General features: G+C 35.0%; 1 protein-coding gene across 2 annotated transcripts in view; it reads right to left on the bottom strand.

The window, feature by feature from the left end:
* LOC120514965 (phospholipid phosphatase-related protein type 5-like) overlaps nucleotides 1-13,416 on the bottom strand; it is a 164,185-nt gene that overhangs the window by 50,922 nt on the left and 99,847 nt on the right. The gene's annotated exons all lie outside the window — the stretch shown is intronic.

The following is a 13,416-nucleotide window of genomic DNA, read 5'->3' as shown; positions in this document are numbered from 1 at the left end:
AATTTATTTTAGGAAAACAGAAAAAAAACAGTTGTTAGCAAATCTAGTTTCATAACTAAATGATCAATCGTGAACAGAACACATTTTGCAGCACTGAAAACCAAATACAGCAAAATATCCTTTTAACATTAAGCATAACAAAAATAGTAAATAACAGGTCCTATCTAGAGATTCTACACAATCCACCTCCGAGAGTCTGTAGTTGTGAAGTCATTAATAGTTCTTACAAAATTCACTTAATGCACAAGCTCCCATTCAATGAAGAGGATCGCAAGACTGTTTAGCTTTGGTACATCATTAACCTGAAGTAATTTTTAATCAATTTTAGATTATTAAACAAATGTTTCTATGCCTTGGCTACAGTGGCTGATAACATACAAAAACTTGCAGCAGTACACACAGAGCTGGGTAAAGAGCATGAAGACTGACTCTGTCTATAGCAATAATAAATACAAGAGCTGTCCATTTGTCTTTAAAAGTAGAATAGTAAAAAGTATGTTCTTCAGATGATTCAGTTGTCAAATCAAAGGATATTGTTGCTGAGGTTGCAGTTACAAAAACAATTAATGTGTTCATGGTCTGCCCCGGGGCCCTTCACTAGCGCCCGACTGTTGCTGCTGGGGTTCAAATCTTATTCCCAATTAGAGTCTGTCTGGAGCATTCACGCTATCCTTGTGTCCCCATGCTTTTGTTTTTTTGTTGGTAGTAATCCAGGGTTTTTTTTCTATATGTCTAATCTGTAGATCAGAATAGCTGGTAATACTAAACAGGGTAAAAGTACATAAGTGGACCATGCAATGGACTGGCACCCCCCCTTCCCTTTCATGGCAGTGTTTCTAGTCTCCACACTGCAACTACAATCTGTATGCAAATTTGTAAGCAAGCAAGATACTAATTAGGACTTAATATTAACCTCAACAATTTACACTGCATTATATCCTTATTTGGCAGACGATTTTGAAAATACAAAATGTTTTAAACAAGCACAATATTATTTTATAACACATATCCCACATTTGTGTATCCTTTAAGCATGACCTTTTCAGAAACCAAAAAGCATTACAATTAATAAAGACACTGCAGTGTTTACTAAACCAGGTAGAAATTTGAAATCTTCACAATCTGTCAATCTCTGTGTTGGCACAGCTGCATTTATCTGATACTATAGGCTAAGAAAATGGAAATAAAAGATGTTCGTGGTGTGAGCAAATCAATCCACTTCAACTGGAGCTGACATTAGAAACCTGCTTTTTGTGAGTCAGCTGGCTAAGTATAAGACACACACGGTACATGCACATATTATATATTCATATTTGAATGCCCTGTGGTGTTTACATCAATTCAGAGATGTTTTATTAAAAGCAAACAATAAAAAACGGAGACCAGTTCATATCATGCAAATTTACACCCCACTGCTTATGGAACGCTTAAAATTAAAAAACTCTTAGTGAGAAATTCCATCCACAATAAAGGGCACCAGTTTAGGCGCAGAATAAAGATGTCCTTTTTTAGGAAATAAATAATGAATATTTATTACTGTTAATTAGTTAATGACTAGTATAGCCAATTATTATTTAATCCAAATAGGCTTCTTATTAGGCTGTATGTTCTCGCCTGGCTGGCATTTAAATAATGCCACCTGAGGCAAGGCAGATTTTTGAGAACCAATGATTAGGCATGAGATGATGTACTTAATTGACATACAATACAAACTGTGATATAGGCTTCACGATACAACAGTTTTACAATGTAGTGTTCGCTTGGAACAAAGGAAAATAAATGAATAAAAACATAAATACATAAATGAATAACCACACAAATTAGCCATTTAAAACAATAAAGCTGTATAAATTTCTTAATGCTTTTGTTTTATCTACCAGAAAAGAACTTTCTGCTTTCAAATTTTGCAATTGTGAAATTGAATGCAAAATGAAACTCGCTACTTTTGCTTACCACTCTAATATACCTTGGCAGTTTCAACTACCCTGCAAGCTCTAAGCATTGACCCCTTTTAACTAAACATGCACAATGAAAACTTAAGAGACATTTAATAGACATTCTACATGTGACTGACACTTTAGAAATGAACAGAATTTTAGAAAGTTATAAATGAATGCATCCACAATATATGTGAAAATCATAAATACCAGTAACAGAAGCTTGTGGTGCACTGAGGCTGTCCAAACTGCACTCTTAAAATAAAAATATTTCTCATAAGTTTTAAAGGTAGTGAATAAATATGAAGCTGGATGTGTATGGAAATCTTAACTGTCATCTTCTGTACTATAAAATGTAATCAAGGAAGCTGTACTTCATAAAAAGTGTCACTTGAATCTTAAAAAATTACCAAGTTATGCAGCTGAGGCAGAAATTTGACCTGATTTAATAAAGTAGCTTGATGAGATATTGAGACAGATTAGCTATTTGAGCCTGATGGACTAGTTTTTTTCTCATTAGTTAAAAGTCATATGATTTTATACTCTTTTGACATTCAACACGTATGATGAAACATTATTATTATTGAACATTTAGTCAAGATTTTATCATCTATCAGAATAATATATTTCAGTTTATTAAATATCAGTTGTTCTATATGTGCTGCTTCTCCTAATTCGTGAATTCTGAAAATTATACAAATCCAGTACAGATGTATGTTTCTAACAAGTGATGAATTCTTGACTTAAGCGGCATCATGGAGAAGGTAACATTATCAGACTTGTGATCGCATTACTAATAAGGACAAAAGGATTAAACCCTCAGATCAAAGAACATTTTTGAAAAGATGAGATTTTATTAAATTCATATGCTAAAATTAATCAGCTCTTTCATCCTTCTGGCCATCTGTTTTCTAAAAAGGCTGTCTTGGTGAAGGTGGTGATTGCTTTGTTATGTGATTATTTATACACACTCTCTCGATTTATAAGCCTACCAGCTATTTAAAAAGAAGTTTTAAGATTATGGTATAAAAGCAAGGTTCAGCAAGTAATCACTAATACCAAACCAATAAAGAAAAGAGTGAACATGTCAATGTATGAGGTAAAAGAAATCATATTAAGTCATTATTTGATTATTCTTATCAGAATAAACATAAGTTCCATATGCAATTTTAACTCTGCTTGCCTACTTTTTATACATTTGTTCCAATAAAACAAATTTAATATAAACACTCATAGAACCTGTCGTACTCCAATGAAACCTCTTGCGTTTTGTTTAGAAAGTTAAACCAGGAAATAAAAAATAGACAGAAAGTCTGTTGGCCTTTCAATAAGGTCAGATGTGGAGTGTTGATTAGATAGAGCGGTTTCTATGGCTGAATGACTTGGTAAAGCTTCATGTATTAGGAAAAAAATGCCATCTATTAATTGAATGTGACCTCACGACAGTAAGGTGCAGCTCCAAAATCTAGCATAAATAAGGAGTAGCAGATGAAATGAGGAAAATGGTTATCATGATATATTTTACGCCACAAGTGAATTATATATTTATAGTTTGCAATAAAGCATACGCCCCTATGATTTGGTGTTAAGCTGGACAGTTCAGAACATACTTACAGATTTCTCATTGTAGCACCGACAGCAAACCCACTTTGGTGCTTAATCATTAAATTCCCCATCCTTGTAATGCAATCAATACTTTTCTCTGCTATGACAGTTTGACAGGCTGTTTGTTATTAACTGTCATTTTTCATTCTGATATATTGGTAACAGGTGGTATTCTGTGCCAACCTTAGCTGACACTTAACACCTCGCATCAGATAAAATTGCTTCATCCACAGCAGGCTACAACTTTGATACAAATGCCAAAAGAAGACAACTGTCTATTAATGTTATTCCACTATGTATATTAATTTCAAAGTATCCATTCATCCATCCATTTACACAAACAACAAAATCTAGTTTTGGCGCTGCAGGGAGCTGAAGCTTATCCTTTCAGAATTAGGTGCAAAGTAGGCACCAGCTCTGGGTAGGACACAACTCTGTTTCTCCGATTTACCCCGACTGGGCCAGTTTAGAACATTAGAAAATTTTGATGAGAACAGGCCATTGAGCCCAGCAATGCTCTCCAATCCTATTCACCTAATTTCTTGAAAATAAAATCAAGTTGAGTTTGGAAGGCCGCAAGAGTTAAGCTACGAAAAACTTTCAAATGTTTGTGTGAAATATACCCTTAACAGATTTTTCCAAATGTATCCACCATGTTCTTGTTGAGTTTATTTTAAAATAACAGCCTGGATGAACTCTACTAATTCCTTTCAAAACTTCAATCAAGTCACCTCTTAATCTCTGCTTGCTTAAATGGGAAAGGTTCAACTCTGTTATTCTTTCCTTATACCCCTTTGTCCCTGGAATCTGCCTAGTCGCCCGTCTCTGGACTATTTCTAGCTGTGCTGTGTCTTTTTTTTTTTTGTAGTGTGGATACCAAAACAGCATGCAGTTCCTGGGGTGCAGACTCAAAAGTGCATTATAAAGCTTGAGCATAACCTCCTCTGATTTGTACTCCACACATCGTGCTATGTAATCTAACATTCTGTTCGCCTTCTTAATGGCTTCTGGACACTGTCAGGAAGCTGGTAGTGCAGCGCCCACTATCACTCCTCGATCCTTCTCATAAGGCGTACTTTTAAGTTTTAGCCCTCCTATTGTGTATTTAAATCTAACATATTTACTTCCAATGAGTAACTCTTTACATTTACTTATTTTCAAATGTATCTGTCACAAATCTACCCAAACATGTATTCTGGTCACGCTGTAATGAACTGATTAATTCTAGATTATCTGTCATACTATCTAGTTTGCCATCTAGAAATATTTAGAGATGCCAAAAAAGGCATGATGTATACAAACTAGAGTATTGGATAAAACGTTAATATCAAAATATATTAAATAAATACATTTATGTGCCTAAAAGACAGAAAAAAAGACACAATGGGGGGTTGGGTAGAGCCAAACTGCCAGGCCCATGTTCACAGAATGAACGACATCTGAGTTGACGTCAGTTTAACATGCTCATATTTTAGTTTCTCTTGTTTAATTTTTTTCTCATTTCTTTTTCAGAATTATGCCTTACACTAAGGAATGTTTTCTTTACTTTGGGCAGTCAGTCTCATATATTATTATATATTTTGTGCATTGTATATTTTGGGTGTTTTTACTTCTATAACCTTGCTCTCCATATACAGAATATATTTATTTGAATGAATAAGCCTTTTTTGTACTTTCACTGTTTCACATAAACCTGAAACTAATAGAAAGTCAAGAGAGTTTTGCTTCCAGTCATCTAATGTGTAATTTCCATGCAGCGGTTTACATTATTATACCTTGCAATGTTCCATTCAGAATGATAAAATGAATACTTGATGTTGATTACACTGTTTCATAATCTTAATTTCAAGCATTAGAGTTTGAAAGCCCTGTTGTTGAATTACGAAAATAACAGTGTAAAACGGTATAATTCTGCAAGGGGAAATTTTCAGTTCTGATCACAGGGCTCCTTTTATGTTTGCTTTTTAATACAATGTTAATCAAATCAGTCATTTGCATTATTGTAACCTTTTACTCTAGTTTTGGCATTTATTTAACAAGCTGTGCATTAGGCTTAGGTAGTGCATCTACATTCAAGAACAGGCACATGATTCAGTGGAATGATTCAGTTCTACTTTCATGTTACAATTTTTGGATGAAAATAGTATCAAAAAATAATAGTCATAATTTTGAAACACAATTTTATAAAATTAATTTACTTTCATACTTTAATATACTCTCTTGTAGCTTGACTAGGACATTCTTAAATATTAAAAAGAGTGTATTTGAAGCATTAACTGGCACAAAATTATAGAGGGTTGAATTTTCAGCATTTACTTCTAAAAAGATCCATGTGATTCATTAAATACAGCCTACAGAAGGCTGCAGTACATAACGTTAAGTTTTATATAAAGAAATACTGAGTCACACTGCAAAAATTAGAAATGGTGACTTTTGGGTAAATGGATAGTTATCAGTTTTAAAGATGATTGGTATGAGTATGATAAAAAGCAAAGAAAGGATCAAGAGTAATACATTAGATTACTCTTAATCAAGTTATAATGAAAGATGTGAGTGGGTGCCATTTAAACCTGTACCACCAGACATGAAGAGAGACTTACTGCAGTAGCTGCAAGCTATCATTAAAAAAAAATTATAGCTAATTCTACACGTTGTCACACCATCTCAAAAATTACACTTCTAATAAAGTTAAGGACTGAAAGTTTATTAAAGTACTGTAGTGATATCACAATTAAAAAGAAAAGAGAAGAAAAGTGACTGTAGGCATTCTGAATGTTTTGTTTCTGCTCATTTTGTTAAGGTCTTGTTAAGGTGTGGCAGAAATGAGCAATGCAGCAAAATACTGAAAAATTCTTGAGGAAAATCTGATGCAGTCTTCAAGAAATCTGTGCCTTGAGAGAATATGTGTTCCAACAAGACAATGACCCCAAGAAAAATGACAAGCAACACAGCAATGGCTTAAGAACAACAATGCTGATTTCCTGGAGTGACTGAGTCAGAGTCCAGATCACAATACAACTGAGAATTCATGGCAGGAATTGACAAAAGGCTGCTCACTCATAAGCTCCATGCAATCTCACAGAGGTTGAGCAGTGTTGCAAAGAAGAATGAGGAAAAATGGCAGTGTGCAGAACCAATGCACCAGTGCACACAAGCTCAAGGCTGTCATGCCTAAATACTAACTTGAAGTGGGTTTAATACTTATGAGATCAATTATAATTAATTTAGACCACTTTGCAGAGATCTGTTTTCAATTTGACAATGAAAAATCTTTTTTTTTTTTTTTTGGACAGTGTTAAAAAAGCCAAAATAAATCTACTGTGATTCAATTGTTGTGTGATAATAATATTAAAATTTCCAAGGAAGGTAAATAATATCTATAGGAACTGTACATACATGCATAATGTTCATGGTCAAACTCAAAACTGTCATGTGTACATAATGTATTTCTTACTTGATATATATGACAAATTCAACACCATAAGTTAAATATAATACCAGAACATATATCTGTTTATTATATAAAAATAATTCTGCGACGAGACTTTTTGGAAGATTTTTTCAAGTCACGCGAGATGAGACTTTGGCCATGAGATTTTTTCAAGCCATGCCCTCCTCTCAACCATATTCAACTACGCACACGGTAATCTCACCTCTCATTCATGTGAATGCTTTTGACAGACACAGTTTCTGCTCTCTCAGCTCTTATAAATTTCAACGTTTTCCTTACTTTAAGTTCCCAATTAAAGAAGACTTATTATGTCCAAATCTTATTGAAGAATTTCATCACGAAGGGTTATCAACAGAAAAAACAAGTACACGGGCAATCCTAGCACCGAGAAATGATGAAGCCAAACGAATTAACACCAAAAATGTCGATCGGTTACATGGCAAATTGGTTAAATGCGTCTCAATAGACTATGCTGAAACAGTTGGTGGTGATCGTGCGGAAGATGAAAACATCAACTTACAATATCCCAAAGAATATCTATAACCGTTAACACCTTCCGGTCTCTCACCACACAAATTACTTTAGAAAGAAGGATGCATCCAAGAAAGGTAAAGTAGTACATCTTCCGTGGATAACATTACACAACAAAGGAGATCTTGATATGCCATTCGTATTAAAACGTTAACAGTTTCCGTTAGAATAGTTTTAGCAAAGACAATTAACAAATCTTAGAGCCAAACATTCAAAAAAGTCATTTTATTTAATAGAGGTAAAGAAATGAAATTCAATCACGGGCAGTTATGTTACGTTGACAAAACTTTAATTCAAAAAATTGTTTTTAGTGAAGTTTCACAGAAAAAGTGAAAGTTTAAAAAATATTTGTGTATTAATTTCAAAGCCAAACAGAACAAAATTGTATTACTCAACAAATAACTCTAACACAACATGAAACATAATTTACTTTCAAATTATTATGTTTACTCTTTTTTAATATGGTTAATTACTCGCTGTAATGTAAAATAGTTCTATTATGCAAATGTAACAATTCCCATGAAAATAACAATCTGTTTAAATTGTACATCCACATCCCCATATGCGAGCGACAGAACCACAAAGAGGCTAGCGCAGGCATGGGGGTTGGTGAGCAAATCGAGCAGGGGGCTAACCCCCCTAGTACAAAAAAAAAACCGCACAGTTTTCAGAATATATCGATTCTGTGTGATCCTATGATATGTAGATAAACACTGTCCCTGAATTTAGAAGTGGGCAGCATGGTGGAGCATCAAGGAAACCAGGGTTTATGTCCTGGTGGCTCCTTGCACACATTTTGTGTAGAGATTTCCTTTGGGTGATAAAGTTTTCTCCCACAGTCATTAAGGTCAGGTGAATTTCTGCTGCTAAATTGGCCCTAGTGTGTGTGTGTGTGTGTGTGTGTGTGTGTGTGTGTGTGTGTGTGTGTGTGTGTGTATGTCTGTGTGTGGCTGAACCTGTGTGTGTTCACCTTGTTATGAACTTGTGTCCTGTACAGGTGTTGCGCCTCCCTTGTGCTTAAAGCTTGCTGGGATATGTTCTAGCTCCCCTATGGCCATGCCCTGGATAGGTTGGTTAAGAAAATAGAAGAATGTAATCTAGTGGTTCAAGTGTTAAAATTTATAAAGTATTTTCCAGACTGGATTTGGGAGAAAAGTGTCTGTGCAGAATAGCTTAGCTCTTACACAGTACTGGTTGCCTTTCTGAGCTTTGTAGTTTTGAGCTGGGCAGGTTTCATAAAATGGTGTTAAGCAGTCATTGAGGTTGGACTCTTCTGTGTACTTATAGAGGTTGGTGACATATTTTGTCAATGTTTGAGATTGTCCACTTTAGATCATCCTTAATAGTAACTCCAAGAAATGTAAAGCTGTATACCCTCTGCGCAGTACCCACTCCAATGTAAACTGTAGTGTATATATCGATTACTGTATATCACTCACTATTTATTTCATGACAAAAATAGGGTAAGAAAAGAGTACACAAAATTAATAAAAGGGCAAACTAATATTGTGTTGTATGTTAAAGAGATAATGTATTATTGTAATGCCTTATTACATCCTGATGACCTGTGAGAGCATTACGGAATTAATGATTGGTCCTGAAAATAGAACAGTGCAATGATATCATCAGCTCATCACCATGCTTAACAAGTTAACAAGTTCATTTTTCTATTCTGTGTCAAAGATAAGGAGCACAAAGTTTGAACCCAGAAGGAAACACTTTCTGTCAGTGAGAGCTCCAATCTATGATATTTGTTTTTTTCTCTTACTGCAATCTGATTTGGGATTCAAAATATAAAACAGCAATGAAAATGTGTATATTTCTAAATAACAAATTTCACATTAAATTGGTTAATTCTCCATAATAAAAACTTATAGTAAGCAAGCATTTGGCATTTTGATTTTTATACTAGAATCATTATCCTCATCATTATCATCATCATGAGAATTGCCAATTGCACAGAAATGTTGCCTTTAAGAAATAACATAAAGAGACAAACTACAGTTCTGTAAAACCTAATCTTTAAGTGATTTCTGACTACAGCAATTGCAGATACTGCAAAAAGAGCCAACATTAAGCAAATAGTCGAATTAGATGTAAAGATTAGCTTCTATGTATCAAAAACATTTTGTAAAGAAATACATATTTTAATGATCTATGTATGATTTATTATTATGCATTTTTAACTTTTACTTTGTACTTCAGAATCCTAGAAGGATGCTGCTATGGCCAAGCTGACATTTTGAAATTTTCTTCTGACTTTACAGTAGATGGGATAACAGAGAGTAGAAGGCATTAGTTGAACATGCTAGTTGGGGTCTACTAGGTAAAGACATCAGTCGATTTGCTACTCTCCACATCCATCTGAATATTGTTCACAGAAACATTAAGAATGTATCTCTGTAGATATTGTGTAAATCCTAAATTCATGATATTACAGTAGAGTGGTCAGTCATTGAGTTGCATGTTCCAACATAATTTCTGTGTTCAGTATGCTAAGCACTAAGAATATTTTAATGTCCGGGCAATTTTATTACAGGCACACTTGGAAAGAGAATACATGCTATATGTCTGATAATCTGAGGAGAACTTAATCATAGTCCAGCAGAGATGAATTAAATGCAATGTATGATGGCAATGGTGCCAGTGGTATGACTGCTGTCCTCCAATCTGGACTGTAAAAACATGTGACTGTACAAATACAGATTAAGCTGAGCAAAAGAAAATACAAATAGCAAGAAATTAAAAGAAAATACCAAAACAGACAGGAGAGGCTCAGTACACACAGAAATAAACATGGCTACCAAAGTCAAAGGGAATGAACTGAAAGCCCAGTCTTTAAGAGCATATTTCAAAACCAGAATAAAAAAGTAAAAGAAAAAACTAAACAAAGTAGCTCATGAACACTGTCTTATGTTTGAAATTCAAAGTGCAGATACAAACTGAAATGTGCTGTATTTTTTTATAAATTGATTCTGTACTGAAATGCACATTTACACACACATACACCTCCATGCTGTGATTCTATAGCAGTACAGGGTTGCTCAAAATGGTATCAGAGATAATTTCACTGAGTGAACCTACCACAGTGCCATGAAGCAGAAAAAAGAACAAAATCAAAACATAAAAGAAATGAAATTTATCCATCCATAAAATACAACTTTCTTCAATCCATGAATGGTCTCACTACTGTGGTGCATCGTTCGCTTTACTTTGTTTAAAACTGTCCAAGACATATCAGGAGCAAGAATGATGTCAAAAAATGTCCAGCTTGCAAGGTCATATGTTTTGAGAATAGTCAAAATTTACACCATTTTCGGATTAACTATTTATATATCTCTCAGACAATCCTCATTTAAAATCAATCCTAATCCTTTAATTTTTCCTAATCTGTTAATTTTCGGAGCAACACCAGGTAGGATAACATTATGCAAGGAACAATTATTATTGAAATATACAATATATTGCTTGCAAATACAATCATTTTGCTAAACAGGATGAATCCTAACTAATGATCAAGCATATCGACCCCTCATAGAAGTGGGAAAAGAAGAAGAAGAAGCACAAGCAGAAGAAGAAGCAGAAGCACAGCTGAAGAAGAAGAAGAAGAAGAAGAAGAAGAAGAAAAAGAATCCTAACCCAGCTCCACCAACTTAATGGGAAAGTGATGTCTAGTACCTTTAACTGGAAAAATGTATTTATCTGAGAGAAGCAGTTAAAGATGTTTTTGAATGTGGCAAAAATTAATTAACGCTATTCTAAAATAAGTTCAACAAGCCTGAGATTGACAGAGGAAGAGGGTAGAGTTCTAGTTTGATAGAATATTTTTGGAACACACTCTCTGTATTGTTCTTCTGATTATATGTTTCACTGAACTGTGTTTTACTGTTTTTTTATTCCAATAATAAAAATGTAAAGATTCTCAAGATCACTGATCACCTCAACCCTTGCACAATTCATCTCTGATCTGCACTCATTGTTTCCAACACATTAACACATTTGCTATTCAATTTCATTAGTTATCTCTGCTGCTAATAGCTTCTAGTTTCAGGATTAATCTTCAGTGTACTACTACTTGAGAGAATTTTGAAAGTCCAAGAACACTATGTTTGTGTATTTTTTACATTCCCAGCTGCCTGTTTTAATAAATCTATCCCTTAAATCTAAAATAAGATTTTTATAAAGAAATACATTTTTATTTTTATAATTAATGTTCAGATTATTACATGGATCAGAAAACAGGCCAACAAAGGTAAATGCCATTAATCACTTGAACCTTTTTGAAAGGGATTCTCGGAAATCTTTCATCTGAGTATGATTCTTAAATCTCAAAAGCACAATCTGATTGTATCAGCCCAAGCTGGCATATTGGACATATGACTTAAAATACCAACTTAGTACAGGGGATTACCTCACAGAAATCTTAAGCCTTTTTCCAAGAAAGACAGTAAGTGGTGGACAGATATTCTCTAAGAACATAAAAAGGAAGACCCTTTACACATTATTTACTGTAACTGCTGATATTCTTTATTATTATTACATTTTAAAGTCAGTCAGTCAGTCATTAACCAACCTGCTATATCCTAACACAGGATCACTGGGGGTCTGCTGGAGCCAATCCCAGCCAACACAGGGCGCAAGGCAGGAACAAACCCTGGGCACGGCGCCAGCCCACCGCAGGGCACATGCACACACACACAAACCAAGCACACACTAGGGACAATTTAGGATCACCAATGCACCTAACCTGCAGGTCTTTGGACTGTGTTAGGAAACCGGGGTTTGTTTCCAGCCCTGTATTGGCTGGGATTGGCTCCAGCAGACCCCCGTGACTCTGTGTTAGGATACAGCAGGTTGGATAATGGTGATTGGATGGATGGATTTTATTTTGAAGATTGACTTAAGGTTCAATATTATTTGCTGAAATAACAAAGAATAAATGAAAATGATAAGAAAAAGAAATAGAACAAACACATTAACAACTCAAACATTAAGAACTGTTCTTCTTCAGTATCTTGTTTGGCCATCTCTTGCCCCATCCTTGCATGATGCCTCTGATTCATACAGCTAATGTGCCATTGCTGCTGTAGGGCCTGACAACGTTGATGTTCATTGGCAGGCTCAGGGCCACATCTCCAGAGGCAACCATTAAGGGGATATAAGAAGGGTTATGGTAAGGACAGAAGACAGGCCAAGGCAGCACTAATTCCTCAGGATAGCTTTGACCATAGCAGCTGTGTGCGGCCTGTCACTCTCCTGCTGTAGTGTTAGGTTATGTGAGTAATGGGCATCTGAGAGGTTCCCTAGATCTAAGCCTAAGAGCATGGAGCCTATCCCACACTGTCCCATGACTGATGCTGGTATTGTGTATACCAGTGGTTTCAACAGAAGTACAGACAGCAGATCTGAAATTATTTCTCAGTGGAGCCAATATGATGTGTCAGTCTTTCTCTGGTGTAGTCACTTGAGGGAGACCAAATGTTAGATGCTCATATAGTATTACCTGTTGGTCTGCTGAAATCTTGCCCATAGTCAAAAATCAATTCGATCTGTACTGTCTAGCAATGCTGACCAATGACATACCTGCCTGAAACACTGCTGTCATCCTCTCCCTCGCTTATAGTTACAATTCAGGTAATATAGTATGGACAGAAAACTTTGTACATGTGGCTCTTGTCTTACTGTGACTAGACATTGCTCCACCTATCCTTGTTGGATAAAAGTACACCTAAAGAGCTTTTATGTGCTGGAGAAACTGCAAAGCTCCTTTCCTTTGTCAGAGGTTAAAAAATGAAAACTTTTTTGTGAAAGTACAAGAGCTGTAACTATAGTTTTCTCATTTCAGAGCAGATTACATTTTTTTTCAACAGAATACATACTGTATATTGTATA

This window comes from Polypterus senegalus, chromosome 14 (assembly GCF_016835505.1).
Source record: "Polypterus senegalus isolate Bchr_013 chromosome 14, ASM1683550v1, whole genome shotgun sequence".
NCBI classification, from domain to species: Eukaryota; Metazoa; Chordata; class Cladistia; order Polypteriformes; family Polypteridae; genus Polypterus; species Polypterus senegalus.
The sequence above is the reverse complement of the archived record's forward strand: the minus strand, read 5'-3'. Positions and strand labels throughout refer to the sequence as shown.